The following is a 13,861-nucleotide window of genomic DNA, read 5'->3' as shown; positions in this document are numbered from 1 at the left end:
TTTCAGTAGATTTCAGGCCACTGTTCTTACATCCACAGACAGGTGGGTCAAAGTTTGTACTACCTGCCAATTAGCAAATTCAGAATGGGTATTATGAATATGGCTCTATAATAAACACTACTAGTTCCTATAGTTGGTAAAAAAATTTACCATGGAGTTATCTGCCACTCTTTATTTATTTTTTAAAATAAATTTATTTATTTATTTTTGGCAGTTTTGGGTCTTCGCTGCTGCACGCGGGCTTTCTCTAGTTGAGACGATCTCATTGCGGTGGCTTCTCTTGTTGCAGAGTACGGGCTCTAGGTGCCTGGGCTTCAGTAGCTGTGGCACGCAGGCTCAGTAGTTGTGGCTTGTGTGCTGTAGAGCACAGGCTCAATAGTTGAGGCACACGGGCTTAGTGGCTCCACAGCATGTGGTTTCTTCCCGGACCAGGGCTGGAACCTGTGTCCCCTGCATTGGCAGGCGGATTCTTAACCACTGTGCCACCAGGGAAGTCCCTGCCCTGTTTTATATTTTATTTATTTATTTATTTATTTGCTAACAGAAACCATTTGATTAATTCCCAGGTAGTTGTAAGGGGCAAGATTAAATATAACAACAGCCATGAGACTCTCCCAAGATATGTGGTTGGATGAATAACATGTCAATGACTTTCAATTTTTTTCCAATCTTTTGCAGCTCACGGCAAAATATACATTCTACATTTTGATCCAGAAAACACACATACACACATACACCCACACACACAAAACTAAAACAAAATTTCAGAAAACATACTTTTACTGCATGTGATGTATTCTTTCAGTTTCTATTCTATCTACTGTATTTTATTTCATTTTAATAAGTGCTGACTGATCACACCATGTTAAGTTGATTTCGCAGCTCACTAATGGGTTATAACCCATAGCTTGAAAAATGTTCTAACCAGCCTCCAAGTTATGAAAAACATGTATGAGAAATAAGACATAGAGAACAGAGAACTTTGTAACTAATGAAAGCAAATGAAATTAATAAAAATATAAATTATTAATGCATTTAGGTTTACTTTTAATATGTCAATACTACAATTAATGCAGGAGTTCAAAAATACAAAAGCCGCCTCTGAAATTCTAAGAAACAAAAGGCACCATATATATATTTTTAAATAAATATTCAGCACCTTTTTTTTTTTTAGATGTTGGGGGTAGGAATTTAGTAATTTATTTATTTTTGCTGTGTTGGGTCTTCGTTTCAGTGCGAGGGCTTTCTCTAGTTGTGGCAAGCGGGGGCTGCTTTTCATCACGGTGCGCGGGCCTCTCACTATCGCAGCCTCTCTTGTTGCGGAGCACAAGCTCCAGACGTGCAGGCTCAGTAGTTGTGGCTCACGGGCCTAGTTGCTCCATGGCATGTGGGATCTTCCCAGACCAGGGCTCGAACCCGTGTCCCCTGCATTACCAGGCAGATTCTCAACCACTGCACCACCAGGGAAGCCCGAGGCACCATATTTTTTATTATTTATTTTATTTTTGGCTGCGTCGGGTCTTCATTGCTGTGCGCGGGCTTTCTCTAGCTGCGGTGAGCAGGGGCTACTTTTTTTTGTTTGTTTTGGTGTGTGGGCCTCTCACTGTTGTGGTCTCTCCCGATGTGGAGCACAGGCTCTGGATGCATAGGCTCAGCGGCCATGGCTCACGGGCCCAGCCGCTCCGCGGCATGTGGGATCTTTCCCGACCAAGGCACGAACCCGTGTCCCCTACATTGGCAGGCAGACTCTCAACCACTGCGCCACCAGGGAAGGGGCTACTCTTCCTTGTGGTACGCGGGCTTCTCTTGTTGATGAGCAAGGGCTCTAGGCGCGCAGGCTTCAGTAGTTTTGGTGCACTGGCTTAGGTGCTCCGCGGCATGTGGGATCTTCCCAGACCAGGGCTCGAACCCATGTCTCCTGCATTGGCAGACGGATTCTTAAGCACTGTGACACCTGGGGAAGCCCAAGGAACCACATTTAAGGAAACTAAATGAACATCAAAATATCATTCAGGTATCTCACCTCTTTTTGTATTTAAATAAAAATTCTCTGTTATGAATTAAATAAAAATCATGAAAGGCAAGTACGGCACTACAATAAAACTTAAGTACCCTTTCAAATTGCCAAAAGTTTTGGATTGTTTTCTACACATATCGGTTTTGGAATGTACAGACATAGAAGGTCCTCTTCAGTACTCCAGTCCGAGTATGAACTGAAGACTCCCCTCTAAATGAGTTCCAAAGTGCCAGGAAAAAAGTGCCAACATATTTCTAAATATCCAGTGGCTGGTTTAATGTTCTCTGTAAAATGGGCTACTAGTTTCAGCTCAGCCTTTGGCCAGGCATGGAGGAGGGACATGTCCATATTATTATTTTTTAATTATATATACACTAGAAGAAGGCAAATCAGGATTGGAATGGCTCTGAATCAACTACACTTCAATTTTTTAAAAAATTGAAACTCTGCAAAAAAAAAAAAACAAAAAACACCAAAGATCAGAATGGCTGTGAAGGGTTGGACGCCCTCTCCTGCAGCAAGCACAGCGCTCTACTGAGCAAAGCAAGTGCTTCCTCATCAAAGTGTTCTTGACTTCTGGAGAGAAATTACAGGGTTTTACTAATATCTATTAGGGAGCATTTCAACTCACTCTTTTTCCTCGCACCATTTCCTAATGCCATCTAACGTGTTTTCAATTTCCAAGTTGTTCCAGAAATACCCCAACTAAAAAGGTGATCAATATACTTTAGGATGATTAGGCAATGCTGCCAAACTATGATTGCATGGCTTAGACTGATTGGAGACTGTGTGTGAACCTCAGAAACACTAAATATGTTTGAGGGGCTCTAGACCTGAATCATTTTCAACTTCCCATGATGAGAAAGGAAAGAAAAACAGTCTCATCAGGCCAGAGTTTGTGGATGCACTTTTACTAAAGCTAATTTAACCAATGAGCTGTGATGTCATGCACTGTCATGCATGTAACCATTATCTAGGAAAGGAATTCATTTAGCTCCCCATCCTGCCCTACCTGACATCCTTAGATCTTTCCAATCCTGTCTCCTTCATTTAATAACAATAAAAATATAGTTAATATTTACTGAGTACTTACTATACCATTCAAAGCATTTAACCTGTACTACCGTCGTGCTCCAGGATAGGTCCAAGGATTATTCACACTTAACAGATGAGGAAACTGGGGCCCCAGTGGACCCTGGCAACCAATCCCAGTTGCTAACCCATAAGAAGGACTTGAGCCAGAAGTTAGAAACTAATCATCAAGTCAGCTTTTCAGCAAATTCTATCATCTCCAGTAACTAGCTTTTGCTTTCTTTGCTTGATGAAGCTCTTACAGGGCCCTCCTTGCCAAGTTCTGCCTCATAGTCCCATTTCCCCAGAGACTGGAGTCTTGACAGGATCATCAGAGCTTCTCAGGACTCTCATCCTGCTCAGCCACCAGGGCTGGAGACCCTCTCTTTGCCCCTCTGATCCCTTCTCCCCCCAATCTTTAAGCTTCTCTCTAAGCCTGGAGGTTGACACGCTTGGGCTCCCTTGCCCTCGTCCCAGCTGGGTTCAGCCAACAGCATGTCCAAGCAGGAGATCAGAGGGAAGGAGAACAGGGAGTTAGGAGGATGTATCCTCCTGCCTCCCTTCCTGTGGGGTTGCCTTGTCTATGTGACCCTCTCGTGTCAGGTTGCGATAACCACTTCCTTCCCTTCCCTATAAGCCTACAGCTGGTGACATTTCCATTATGATGAGCCCTGAGGTACAGCACTGTTCCTCCTGGTTTGCCTACACCCAGCTGCTATGGTCAGAATGGGTCCTCCCAAAATCCATATGTTGAAATCCTAACCCTCATAGGTGATGCTATCAGGTGATGGGGCCTTTGGGAGGTGATTAGGTCATGATGGGGGGAGCTGTCATAAATGGGATTAGTGTCCTTATTAAACAGTCTCCAGAGGGATCCTCGGCCCCTTCTGCCAGGTGAGGGCACAGTGAGAAGTCAGCAGTCTGCAGCACGGAAAAGGGGCTTCGCCAGAACCCAACCATGCTGGCACCTGATTTAGGACTGCCAGCCTCCAGAATTGTGAGAAATACATTACTGTTGTTTATAAGCTACCCATTCTCTGGTATTTTGTTACAGCAGTTTGAACAGAGAAAGACACGAACTTCATCATGTGAACCAGAGTCTCTCTGCTGCTCCTGACCTGGCAGGAAAGCCAGATGCCAAATGGCTCAGCCTCTGTCTCATCTGTAATGAGACAGTGAGACCAGCTCATTTTCATCTCGATGTGGTCAGGAACAAGACACCTACAGCAGAGAGATAATAGTGCAGAAATCAGAGGCTGAGAGCGTTGGAAGATAATCTTCACCTGCTCCACAATGTCACCTGTCCCCTCAAATGTCTATGAAAAGCCTGTAGCCACATAGAGAACAGACTTGCAGTTGCCAAGGGGGAGGGGAGTTGGGGGAGGGATGGATTCGGAGGTTGGGGTTAGCAGATGCAAACTAGTATATATAAGAATGGATAAACAACAAGGTTCTACTGTATAGCACAGGGAACTATATTCAATATCCTGTGATAAACTATAATGGAAAAGAATATGAAAAAGAATATATATATGTATAACTGAGTCACTTTGCTGTATAGCAGAAATTAACACAACATTGTAAATCAACTATACTTCAATTAAAAAATAAAAAAGCCTGTAGCTGTGTGTGTGTGTGGGACCACCTGCAAGTCTGCACAGAAAAGTATATGCAAAACTCAGAGGGACTCTGGATAATTTTCCTATGGTTCTAGGGCCTCCGAAACCTTTTCTGAGGAATATCAATTTTTGTGAGTATTTTTCTCCTTGGCTATTCTTATGTTATTACCTGTCCCCATCGTTGATATTTATGTGCCTTTTCCCCATTTATCAGAAACACAGGTGCAGTGTTATGCCTAAAGAAGAGTAAGAACAATGAAAAGTTCTATTTTAGGATGACTGTTAAGTCATGTAAACCATCTTCCATTTCACATTTTTTTGATTAATGTAGAACATTCTATCCATCTTGAAAGTTGAGTGCAAGATGAGATCATTAAGATTTTTGCTTTAAGGAACCATATTCTAGAAAATTAATAAGTTTCAGACCAATTTTTAAAATTCACAAAATGTAATAATTTTGATGCAGGAATCAATGCCTATGCATAAAAATCAGGAGTGATGCAACTTTCAAATATTAATTTATCTTATCAGTTATAACATGAAAGGACAACCTAATTTCTCTTTGAAATATCTGCCATGTTAATATCGTATACTAATGAAATTAAGTGTATACCATTTACCAATGTGTCTATTAATTTTGTACTTTAATAATCTTGAAAGTTTAGGTCAACATAATCTGCTGAGTCACATATTTCAGATAATTTACTTAATCAATCATCTTAACTGCTTTGCCCCCTCATCTACTACCAATATTAGATACTAATATTATTTCAATACAATATTATTACTACCAATTTCTTGCTCTAATATTCTTTTGTATCCTGTTGAAGCAACATTACATTCCCTGATGAGGAAACCCAGGACATGGTCCTGTACCCTGTGAGTGAGGAGAAGTAAACAGGGACCATACCAGCCGACTCCCGGGGTGCTGGTGCCCCTTAATCCAGGCACCTAGACCCAGACTCCATCAGCTCACCTGGGGCAGACCGCCAGGACATGGGGGACACTAAATGTGACCCTGCAGTGTCTGCTCAAGGTGGGTTCCTGCTTCACTGCAGATGGCCCCAAAATGAAACTGCAAAGAATAGACCCAGAGGGATCTGAGACGCTCAGGAAATTGTGGTTCAAAGGCTGTCTCTGGGTGGAATGCATGAATATTGTACGAAACCCTTCACAGCCTACGGGGTCAGCAGGGAACCTGGAGGAGATAGAACCACCAGACGGAGAGAGTAGGACACCCTGGAAACTGGACTTGCCCACTGGAGTGAGGAAGTCCCATGATGAAATAACCAGCCTTGTAATGTGATGGAATGTGATCACAATGACAGGACATGGGGACCTAGTGTCCTGGGAATATGGGGGGCGGGGTTCACAGGCATGGCAAGCGTGGGAAGCCAGAGACAGTGGGTGGATGGAGCTCAGCCACTAGGATGGGTGGGCGGTCTTCCACACCACAGGCAGGGTTATCCTGGTAGGATCCAGGGCCCCAGCTCCCAGGTGTCCGGGGAAGGCTGGATGTTGAAAAGCCTCACAGCCGAGGCTTAGGCAGGATGTAGGAGGAGTGGCTGCTACATTCACCAGGATATCCAGGAGTAGTTTCTGGGAGCCTGATACTAAGTCCTTGCCTCTCTTTTAGCCTTAAGACTATGGAGATCCTTGCAGACTCAGCTGAAGACTGAATTCTAGGACCAGTGTTTTTCGCTCAGAATGGGCTTATGCATTCAAACATCTGGATGGTTGTGGAGTGGCCCTAGATAGTTAATACAGGCTTCCCTTCTCAGGGCTGAAACTGACATTCCAATGAAAGTTACAGAGTGAACTCTCTTGCCCCTCTCCCAATCTGTTTAAAGTCTCTGGAAGACAAGGAAACTCAGAGAACACTGTCTCCACTTAGCCGTAGGGTGGGCGGTGTTCGCCTGCATTGGGGAAATGTCCCTGAACTTGTCTAGGTTAGAGCTGAGTGCTTCCTCAGCTCATCCCAGGCTGATGGTGCTCCAGACCCTTCTCCCAGTCTCAGGGGAGGCACTTAGGTGATGTGATGCCGATGGATGAGAGAATGATTTGATGCTGCAGAAGCCTTGGTATCTATGTGGATTTGTATGGTTTTGAGGATTCTCTTTTTCTTCTTGGTAATAACTCCTTAAGAACCTGGTGAAAACTATGGACCATGTCCCTCTAAAGAGACTCACAGTTTTACATATAATTTCAGGTCCCTAGAATCCTGTTCGTGAATTCCAGGCTAAAAGCTCCTACAGCAGAGATAAGACCAAGAACAGGCTTTAGGTTTTTGGCTTTCTTCTTTGAAATGTAAACTTTACTGTATTCTAATTCAGTGAGTTTGCTATTTGTTTCCCTGTCTTACTCCATAAAGTATTTTGGAACTACAAAGACATTTTAAGACATATTTTTCTTTCTGTTCCTAAATCCATGAGATGTCATTACACTGGGATAATTTCAATACTCTCTGGAACTGTGTGTGTTTGAAACATCTTTTACTAATTTTCGGTTACTCATCCCATTTTCCTTGATACACTTGCTATCTCTGTTTTCTTAGTGACATTCTTTCAGGCCATCAGCATGCTGATGCATTAGCATACAAAGCTACTACCACAAAATATTTAACGCAAAAGTCCTACAAAAAATTATTGTAAGAAATGGAGATAATTTAGCTATTAAATGTTGCTGTTGTTTTATTAAGACAATCTGGAATTTAATTCATAAACATCAGTTAATCAAGAATTTATTCATCTCATAACATATTTACTATGTAACTTATAAACCTCTTGCCTTACTTTTTTCCCTTTTTTCACTTAAGAATGTTGAAATGCTTGTAATGAACATGTCAACTCTTATCCTGGATCTAGAAGGCAATGACTTCTGCTTTCGAACTGGCTTTGTAAGTTGCCCATTCCTAGAAATGGTGGAAATATTTCACACTATCTGAATAATAATGAACAAGACTGCACAGTGATTTATAACTCTGAGAGCTCTATAATTTGATTTATGAACAGCTCTCAAATTTTCCATTGGCAGTTCATACAACTCTGAGTAAACTTTCTGGCCGAATGACTCAGTATTTTGCTGTATGACTAATCCCACACTCATTGTGGAAACTGGAAATGAATTCTATTTGCTTGTGGATAATAAATGATTACTTTACAAAAACTGTCTGCAAAGCATTATAGAGTAGATGAATTCAATTATACTGATGTTTTTAAAGTCTCAAACTCAGCAGACTTTTTTGAGAAGTCTGTAATGTTCACAAAAAAGAACAACCCCTCCCTCCAAGCATTATCATGTATTTTGCCACCCATAGGATAACAAATCCTAATTAGGCTCTAAAATTTCTAAAACATTAAAAGAACAATTTGGGATGATGTCATTTGAAATATTTTCTCTTACAATGATGCCTTTAAGTTATTTTCCAAGTTTTTATTATTGTAAAATAAAGTCCTTTCCTGGGATATATTTGCTGCAAATATTTGATATGATTGCAAATAACAATTGTTTCTCCTTCATAAATGCAAAATTTAAAAAGACAATAGTGATGCATCTATATGATGGCTCCCCTGATTCTGGTGGCTGGAAATTGCCTCCAAGATTATGTTAGTTGCTGTAGGTGCTCCCAAATGATGTAGCTCCTTGAACTTTCAATACAAGAACATGTATATGGTTGGCATAGGCCCTGGTCTCAGACTGCCATGAAAACTATTTGGGAATAAACAGGTATACAACATGTTTCCTCAGATTCCTCCCAATTCCTTTCATGCCATTGATTTCTGAGAGTAAAAAACTTCACTTAGGATCAAGAAGGTTGCCAGTCCAAAATCAGTATGATTTACTTCAAATCATTTATTGCTAGAGCCATTCTTACCCAAACTTTTTGTTTTCAAGGGGGTAACATTCCAATGGAATGTCTCTGTGTGATTACCAGTTGGGTCATCTACTACCTTCTATCGAGGTTTGTAATAAACGCTTACAAACAGCCAGAGCTACATTCCAAGGCATTCGTTCTCTTTCCCTAAAAATCCTTCTTCTAGTCTGAGCATGAGTAGCCAGGGCTGGTGGGGAGGGGCCCAGGGGCAGGGAGCCATCACAACCAGTCAGGGTCAGTTTTAATTCTGCAGAGTCAAAGGCAGTCTGAGAGCAGAAAGAACTGGTCTGGGGTACCCAGGGAGCATGAGGACAAGTATCTAAACCACAAACGCATTGGAGAGGTCACCTTCTCCCCTCCCTTCAACTCTCAGTTTCTCTCCCACTGCTGGCTCCATCTCCCAAGTTGTACCTCTGTCCTGACAAAAGCCCATGTGTTGCCCTTTACTCAGGCTTTACTTGCATTTCTACCCATGCATTCTAGAGTTAAATTTCTCCAAAGACTGTAGACAGCGCTCTTGCCTCTTTCCCACGTCCTCGTCCCTCTCCAATCCACTCCCGTCCAGGTTCAGCCTCTCCCACTGCGATGAGCCAGTTCCCCGGAAGGTGTGCAGAGGGCTCATCATCACTGGTCCTCAGTCCTCAGGCTCCTTACCCCAGAGGTGCATCTGTCCTGGGAACCCCTGAACTGGAAGCACTTCCCACGTGTCATCTGCTCTCCTTCTCCAGTCCACAAGGGGAAGATATCTCCAAAGCTCTGATTCCAGTTTTTGGTTTTGTTTTTTTTTTTACTTTCTGCACAAAGTGTAAAGGTTTTTTTCTTTTTATTAAATTATGTGTAACATAGGCAAAATTATTTCAGTCAATAAATTTTTAAGGAATTTCACATGTTCTGATTTTTTCCACTGCCAATCACCTTTGTTTCACCAAAGCCAGAACCTTCAAGATAAGGTAGCCCTTGCTAAAAGAAGTTTTGCTCAATCCACAGTTGTCATGTCAGTCCGTCCACAATCCTTTTAGTTGGGCTTCTTTGATCTCCAATGGAATATGGACAAACTTCAAAATTCCCCACCTGTAATCTTTGGGATCCAATTTCCTCAAGCAGCTTTCTTTAGGACCATGTTTAGGGTCAGGAGATGGATCTGCCTGGTTCTGAATTTTAGATACCCTTTAAAAATGCATTAAGTTCAAATCGTATTCACTCCTAAGCTGTCACACCCTAGAACAGTAGAGATCATTGGGATGTGCCAAATACCTAAGATAAAAAAAGTTTGACTGTTTCGCTTTTCACAGTTCACTTGGCAGCTCTGTCTTGTAGTTCTTCCCCACAGATCTAACACGTAGTTCTATGAGTAAAGGAAACCACATAGTTACTCTACGAGGCGTTTTCAGCGATGCAGGTTTACAGAAAAAGCCCCATCAGGATAGACCTCAACTGATACCAGTTCTTTCTACACTTTCTCTTCCATAGTCATTTCGTCCACATCAGTGACTTCAACTATAATTGATGTGGGTGATTCCCATCTGTCTCTGGTTCTCAGTCTCCAGCCGTGTTTTCATGGGTAATTTCACACGGATGACCTTCTGACACCTCTGCCCCTCAATGGGTCTGAAACTCAGTTTGTCACCTCTGCCTTCACAACTCTTCCTTCACCCGAGCCCAAAACTTGAGTCCTCTGCAATCCCTGCCTTTCCCTCAATTGGTCACCACACAGCTTAGATGGATCCTTCTCTTCTTTTCTATATTTCTCCCTGACCCAAACATCAGGAATTTGTGCCATAACTTCCTACCTCTAGGGAGGTACTGCAGAAGATGTTTCTGTCATGTTATTAAAGCCACTTACTCTTATCTTTGGGAGCAGAATGACTCAGTGATGAGGGGCCTTGGGGAGGGCCTGGGGCCACCAATGGGCAGGGCTGGTATATGAAAGGTCCCTCCTCACACACGGTCCTGCCTCTTGCTCACTCGTGCTGCAGGCCTCGTGGATTGGAGAGTGTCAGGCTCTTTTTAGCCTCTGGTCTTCAGGTGAGAAGTAGTACAGGTAGGGTTCTTTCCTGCTTTACTGTTGGGAAGGACTGTAATTCTTTAGCTGTGACTGGGCGGGGGTGAAGAGTTAGTGGAAAAGGAATAAGATGCCCCATTTTGGCTTTGAGCCTAAGCTATGGTCTTCAATCTGACTTCACCCTGAATAGGGTTAACATTTTAATTTCCTTTCGGTTCCTCGTGTGTGTTCTCAATTTGGTTGAGCATCTAAAGGGAAAAAGGGCTGCAGGGTGGACCATCTTCTACATACCAGATACCAAACTCTCTTAACTAATTTCCCCAACTCATTTGTCTTCTCTTGTGTGACAGTGCTAGCTCGCTATCATAAAAAGTCAAAAAATTATATATACTTTTCCATTTTCATTTTTTCATTCTTTAGTATGAAAGATTCGGCCATGGACTTTCCTCCTCCACCCCTACCTCCAAACTTTAAATTTGTGAATTTGATATAATGTCAATTATTCTTTTTTAATGAAAATCTATCAGAAAGAAAAGGTATGAATTTTACTAAATTAACTTCCAAAAAGGATTGATTGGTTGATTTAATATTTATTGAATTCCACAACGCATTAGCATCACACAAACACACAGAAAGAAGCAATTAGTAACATGCCATTTGGAGAAGGGAGTGATAAATTAGCAACAAACAAAGCAGAAAACAATGGAGCCTAAATACTAAATTTTTTCAACGATTTGGTTTGCTTATTATTATTATTAGTATCCTTGAGATAACTGATGCAGAGAACAGAAATGAACGCATCTAAAAAGAAATATCTATAATCCTACTGCAGGGCAGTTAAGTATTTGCCTGCCAAAAGAGATAAATGATGTTCTTGTGTGCACTTCAAACTTACAAATGGCTGCAGCAAGACTCAGAGTGATAACAATTGTGCTAAAGTCGTAACTCAAAATCATAATTGCTATTTAGTTGCTTTCTGTTGTTATAAAAGCACAGTTTGGGGCAAAATGGTTACTATGCTGTATTTGCGGTCTTCGGCATGTTTCAAGGATATTTAGGGCCATTTCAGCTCACTCACAAATTTTCCTCAATAAGTATAAAGTAACGATGACCTTCCTCATTAGTTATTTCTCCCAATGTTTGCAAAAGGTTAATTCAGTTTTGTTGTTGTTTTAAATTACTCCACCAGGCCACTGTGAGGCAATGCGGTACAGAATTCTTCCTTTCCTGTTGTGCCCCACACAGCAGGCTCCCAGGCTTCTCCTCAATAACCCCTGCACAGTGGATGGGAATGTGGTCTCCCACTGCAGTGGCTGCGGTATCAGGAAACCTTTGAGCTACCTGCACAAATGCAGTGCTACCTGTCAGCCCCAGAGCCAGGGACCTTGTAAGCCCATCCTGCAGGCACTCTGATTCACCATTCTCACTTTATACAGCATTTGCAAGCAAGGTCCACCTTCAAACCAGTACAACTGAATGAGATAATGCTTATTTTATCGTAGGAAACAAGATGTACATAAGAAAACTCAATCCATTGTTTCCCATGGTGATGAATCTGGCATTTAAGACGTGCATTAGTCAATGCCTTTTTGAGTGTCCTTTAATGCTTACACGTGGTAATACATTAAAGGCCTTAAGAACATCAGTGGTAAGCCTTTATGCAGAGCTGAATAGTGTATTTTGTATAGTTAGAAAACCACACTGATCTTGAGATCCTACAAACAAATAACAAAATTAAGTACTGTCATCGATTTTTGAACTGCTTTCCGGAATTTTACAAAATACTTTATTAAGACACAATTTCTTCAGTCTCCGAAATATTCCAGAGTCCACCCTAGTAGTTACTAGCAACTCCACAAATGCAGTAATGGGTTACCTTGTCACTATAATTGCAGTTTCTCTACGCGAGCAAACAAAACAAGCAAAACCCAGCCCCGCACGGGAAAAGCCAGCACTGGCTCAGGAGCAGCAGAAGGCGACAGAGCACCGGCCGGCTGAGGTCACTGTCGCAATTGGTCCGGGCCAGGTGGCCCGGCGGCCGCAGGGACAGAGGCCACTGCAGCGCCCCCGCCGCGCCTCCCGCGTCCGCACTGCGCCAGCGGCCCCGGGAAAATCTCCAACTGCAGGATTCCTTTTGCTGATTACGAAGAAAGGGGAGGGGGCAAGAGGGAGAAAGGGAGTGTGTGCGTTTTGAGTGTGATAGATCACTACTTCCTCACTCGCCCTACAAAATCTCTCCTCAAAATATTTACAAGCCAATCTCCAACTTCCTCCATCTGCTGGTTCCTCAATCTGAAATTGCCTCTCCCTCCAATTGCACTAAAGGAGGCAAGGTTTTAGGGTCAACATGGATATAAGAGGATGCAAAGTGCCCCCTTCTCGGCTGAGTGACAGAGTTCAAGTCTGCAGACCCGAGCGCTCCGCCGGGGAGCGCGCCCAGTTCAGGGGGGACGGACGGGACGGGCCCCCTGTTCCGGGGGACCCCGATTCCCAGGAAAGGCCCTGCCCGGGGCTCACGCTTCGGCGTGCAGGAACCCCCCGCAAGCAATAGCTCACCCAGCTGCATCCTCCGAAGCCCCAGCCTCGGGGTGGGGCGCGGGGAGGTGGGAGGCAGGGGCAGCACCGCCTGCAGGCTCCAGTCGGCGCCTCGCGGTCTCCCCGTGGCTCCGGGGCGCCCCCTGTCGCCGGGCTTCCAGCGATCTGGGCACGGGAGGCTGGAGAGGTGGCAGCCCGGGCGTCCGGGAACGGAGGGCGCCCGGCCCGTGCCCCCCGGACAGTGCGGACCGGCGGGCGGCCCCGCGGGATGGCGCTGGGCGCTCAGGCCCGGGCGCAGCCCGCGGCTGCCGCCGGAGCCGTAGCAGCCATGTCCGCGCGCCCGCGCTGCCGCAGCTCGGCCGTGATGTCATCCGCTGAGCCCCCGCCGCGACGCCCCACGCCCGCCCCCCGCGGGCCGCCGCGTCCCCGCCCCGCCCCACGTGCTCCCGGCTTCGGGGATGCAGAGGCCGGCGGTGGCCGTGGGACGATGCGCAGAGTCCGGGTGGCCCAGTTGCCGGCGGCGCTGCCCCTCCCCGTCCGCCGCGTCTCCGGCGGGGCCGCGCCCGGGGGCTGCGCACGGGTGGGGGCGGGGGCGCCCGGGGAGGGCGGGGTGGGCTACCCGCGGCCAAGTCCGTGCCAGGTCGCGGTCTGCTGAGTCATGGCCAGCGCTGCCCGCAGCCCGGGCTCACTCGCGTAGCGCGGCGGACGCGAGTGCGCAGCCATTGGGCCGGGCGCGGGGCCGC

General features: G+C 44.7%; 1 non-coding gene across 1 annotated transcript; it reads right to left on the bottom strand.

The window, feature by feature from the left end:
* Window positions 1-9,885: 9,885 nt before the first annotated feature.
* Window positions 9,886-10,016, bottom strand: LOC115801796 (small nucleolar RNA SNORA18). The gene has a single exon (XR_004022141.1). It is a non-coding gene; the product is annotated as a small nucleolar RNA SNORA18 (small nucleolar RNA).
* Between the last annotated feature and the right edge of the window lie 3,845 nt (window positions 10,017-13,861).

This window comes from Delphinapterus leucas, chromosome 10, assembly GCF_059928025.1.
Source record: "Delphinapterus leucas isolate spDelLeu-1000000601 "Yukka" chromosome 10, BTC_Dleu_Yukka2, whole genome shotgun sequence".
Lineage (NCBI taxonomy): Eukaryota > Metazoa > Chordata > Mammalia > Artiodactyla > Monodontidae > Delphinapterus > Delphinapterus leucas.
Note: the sequence above shows the minus strand (reverse complement) of the source record. Positions and strands in the feature narration are given on the sequence as shown.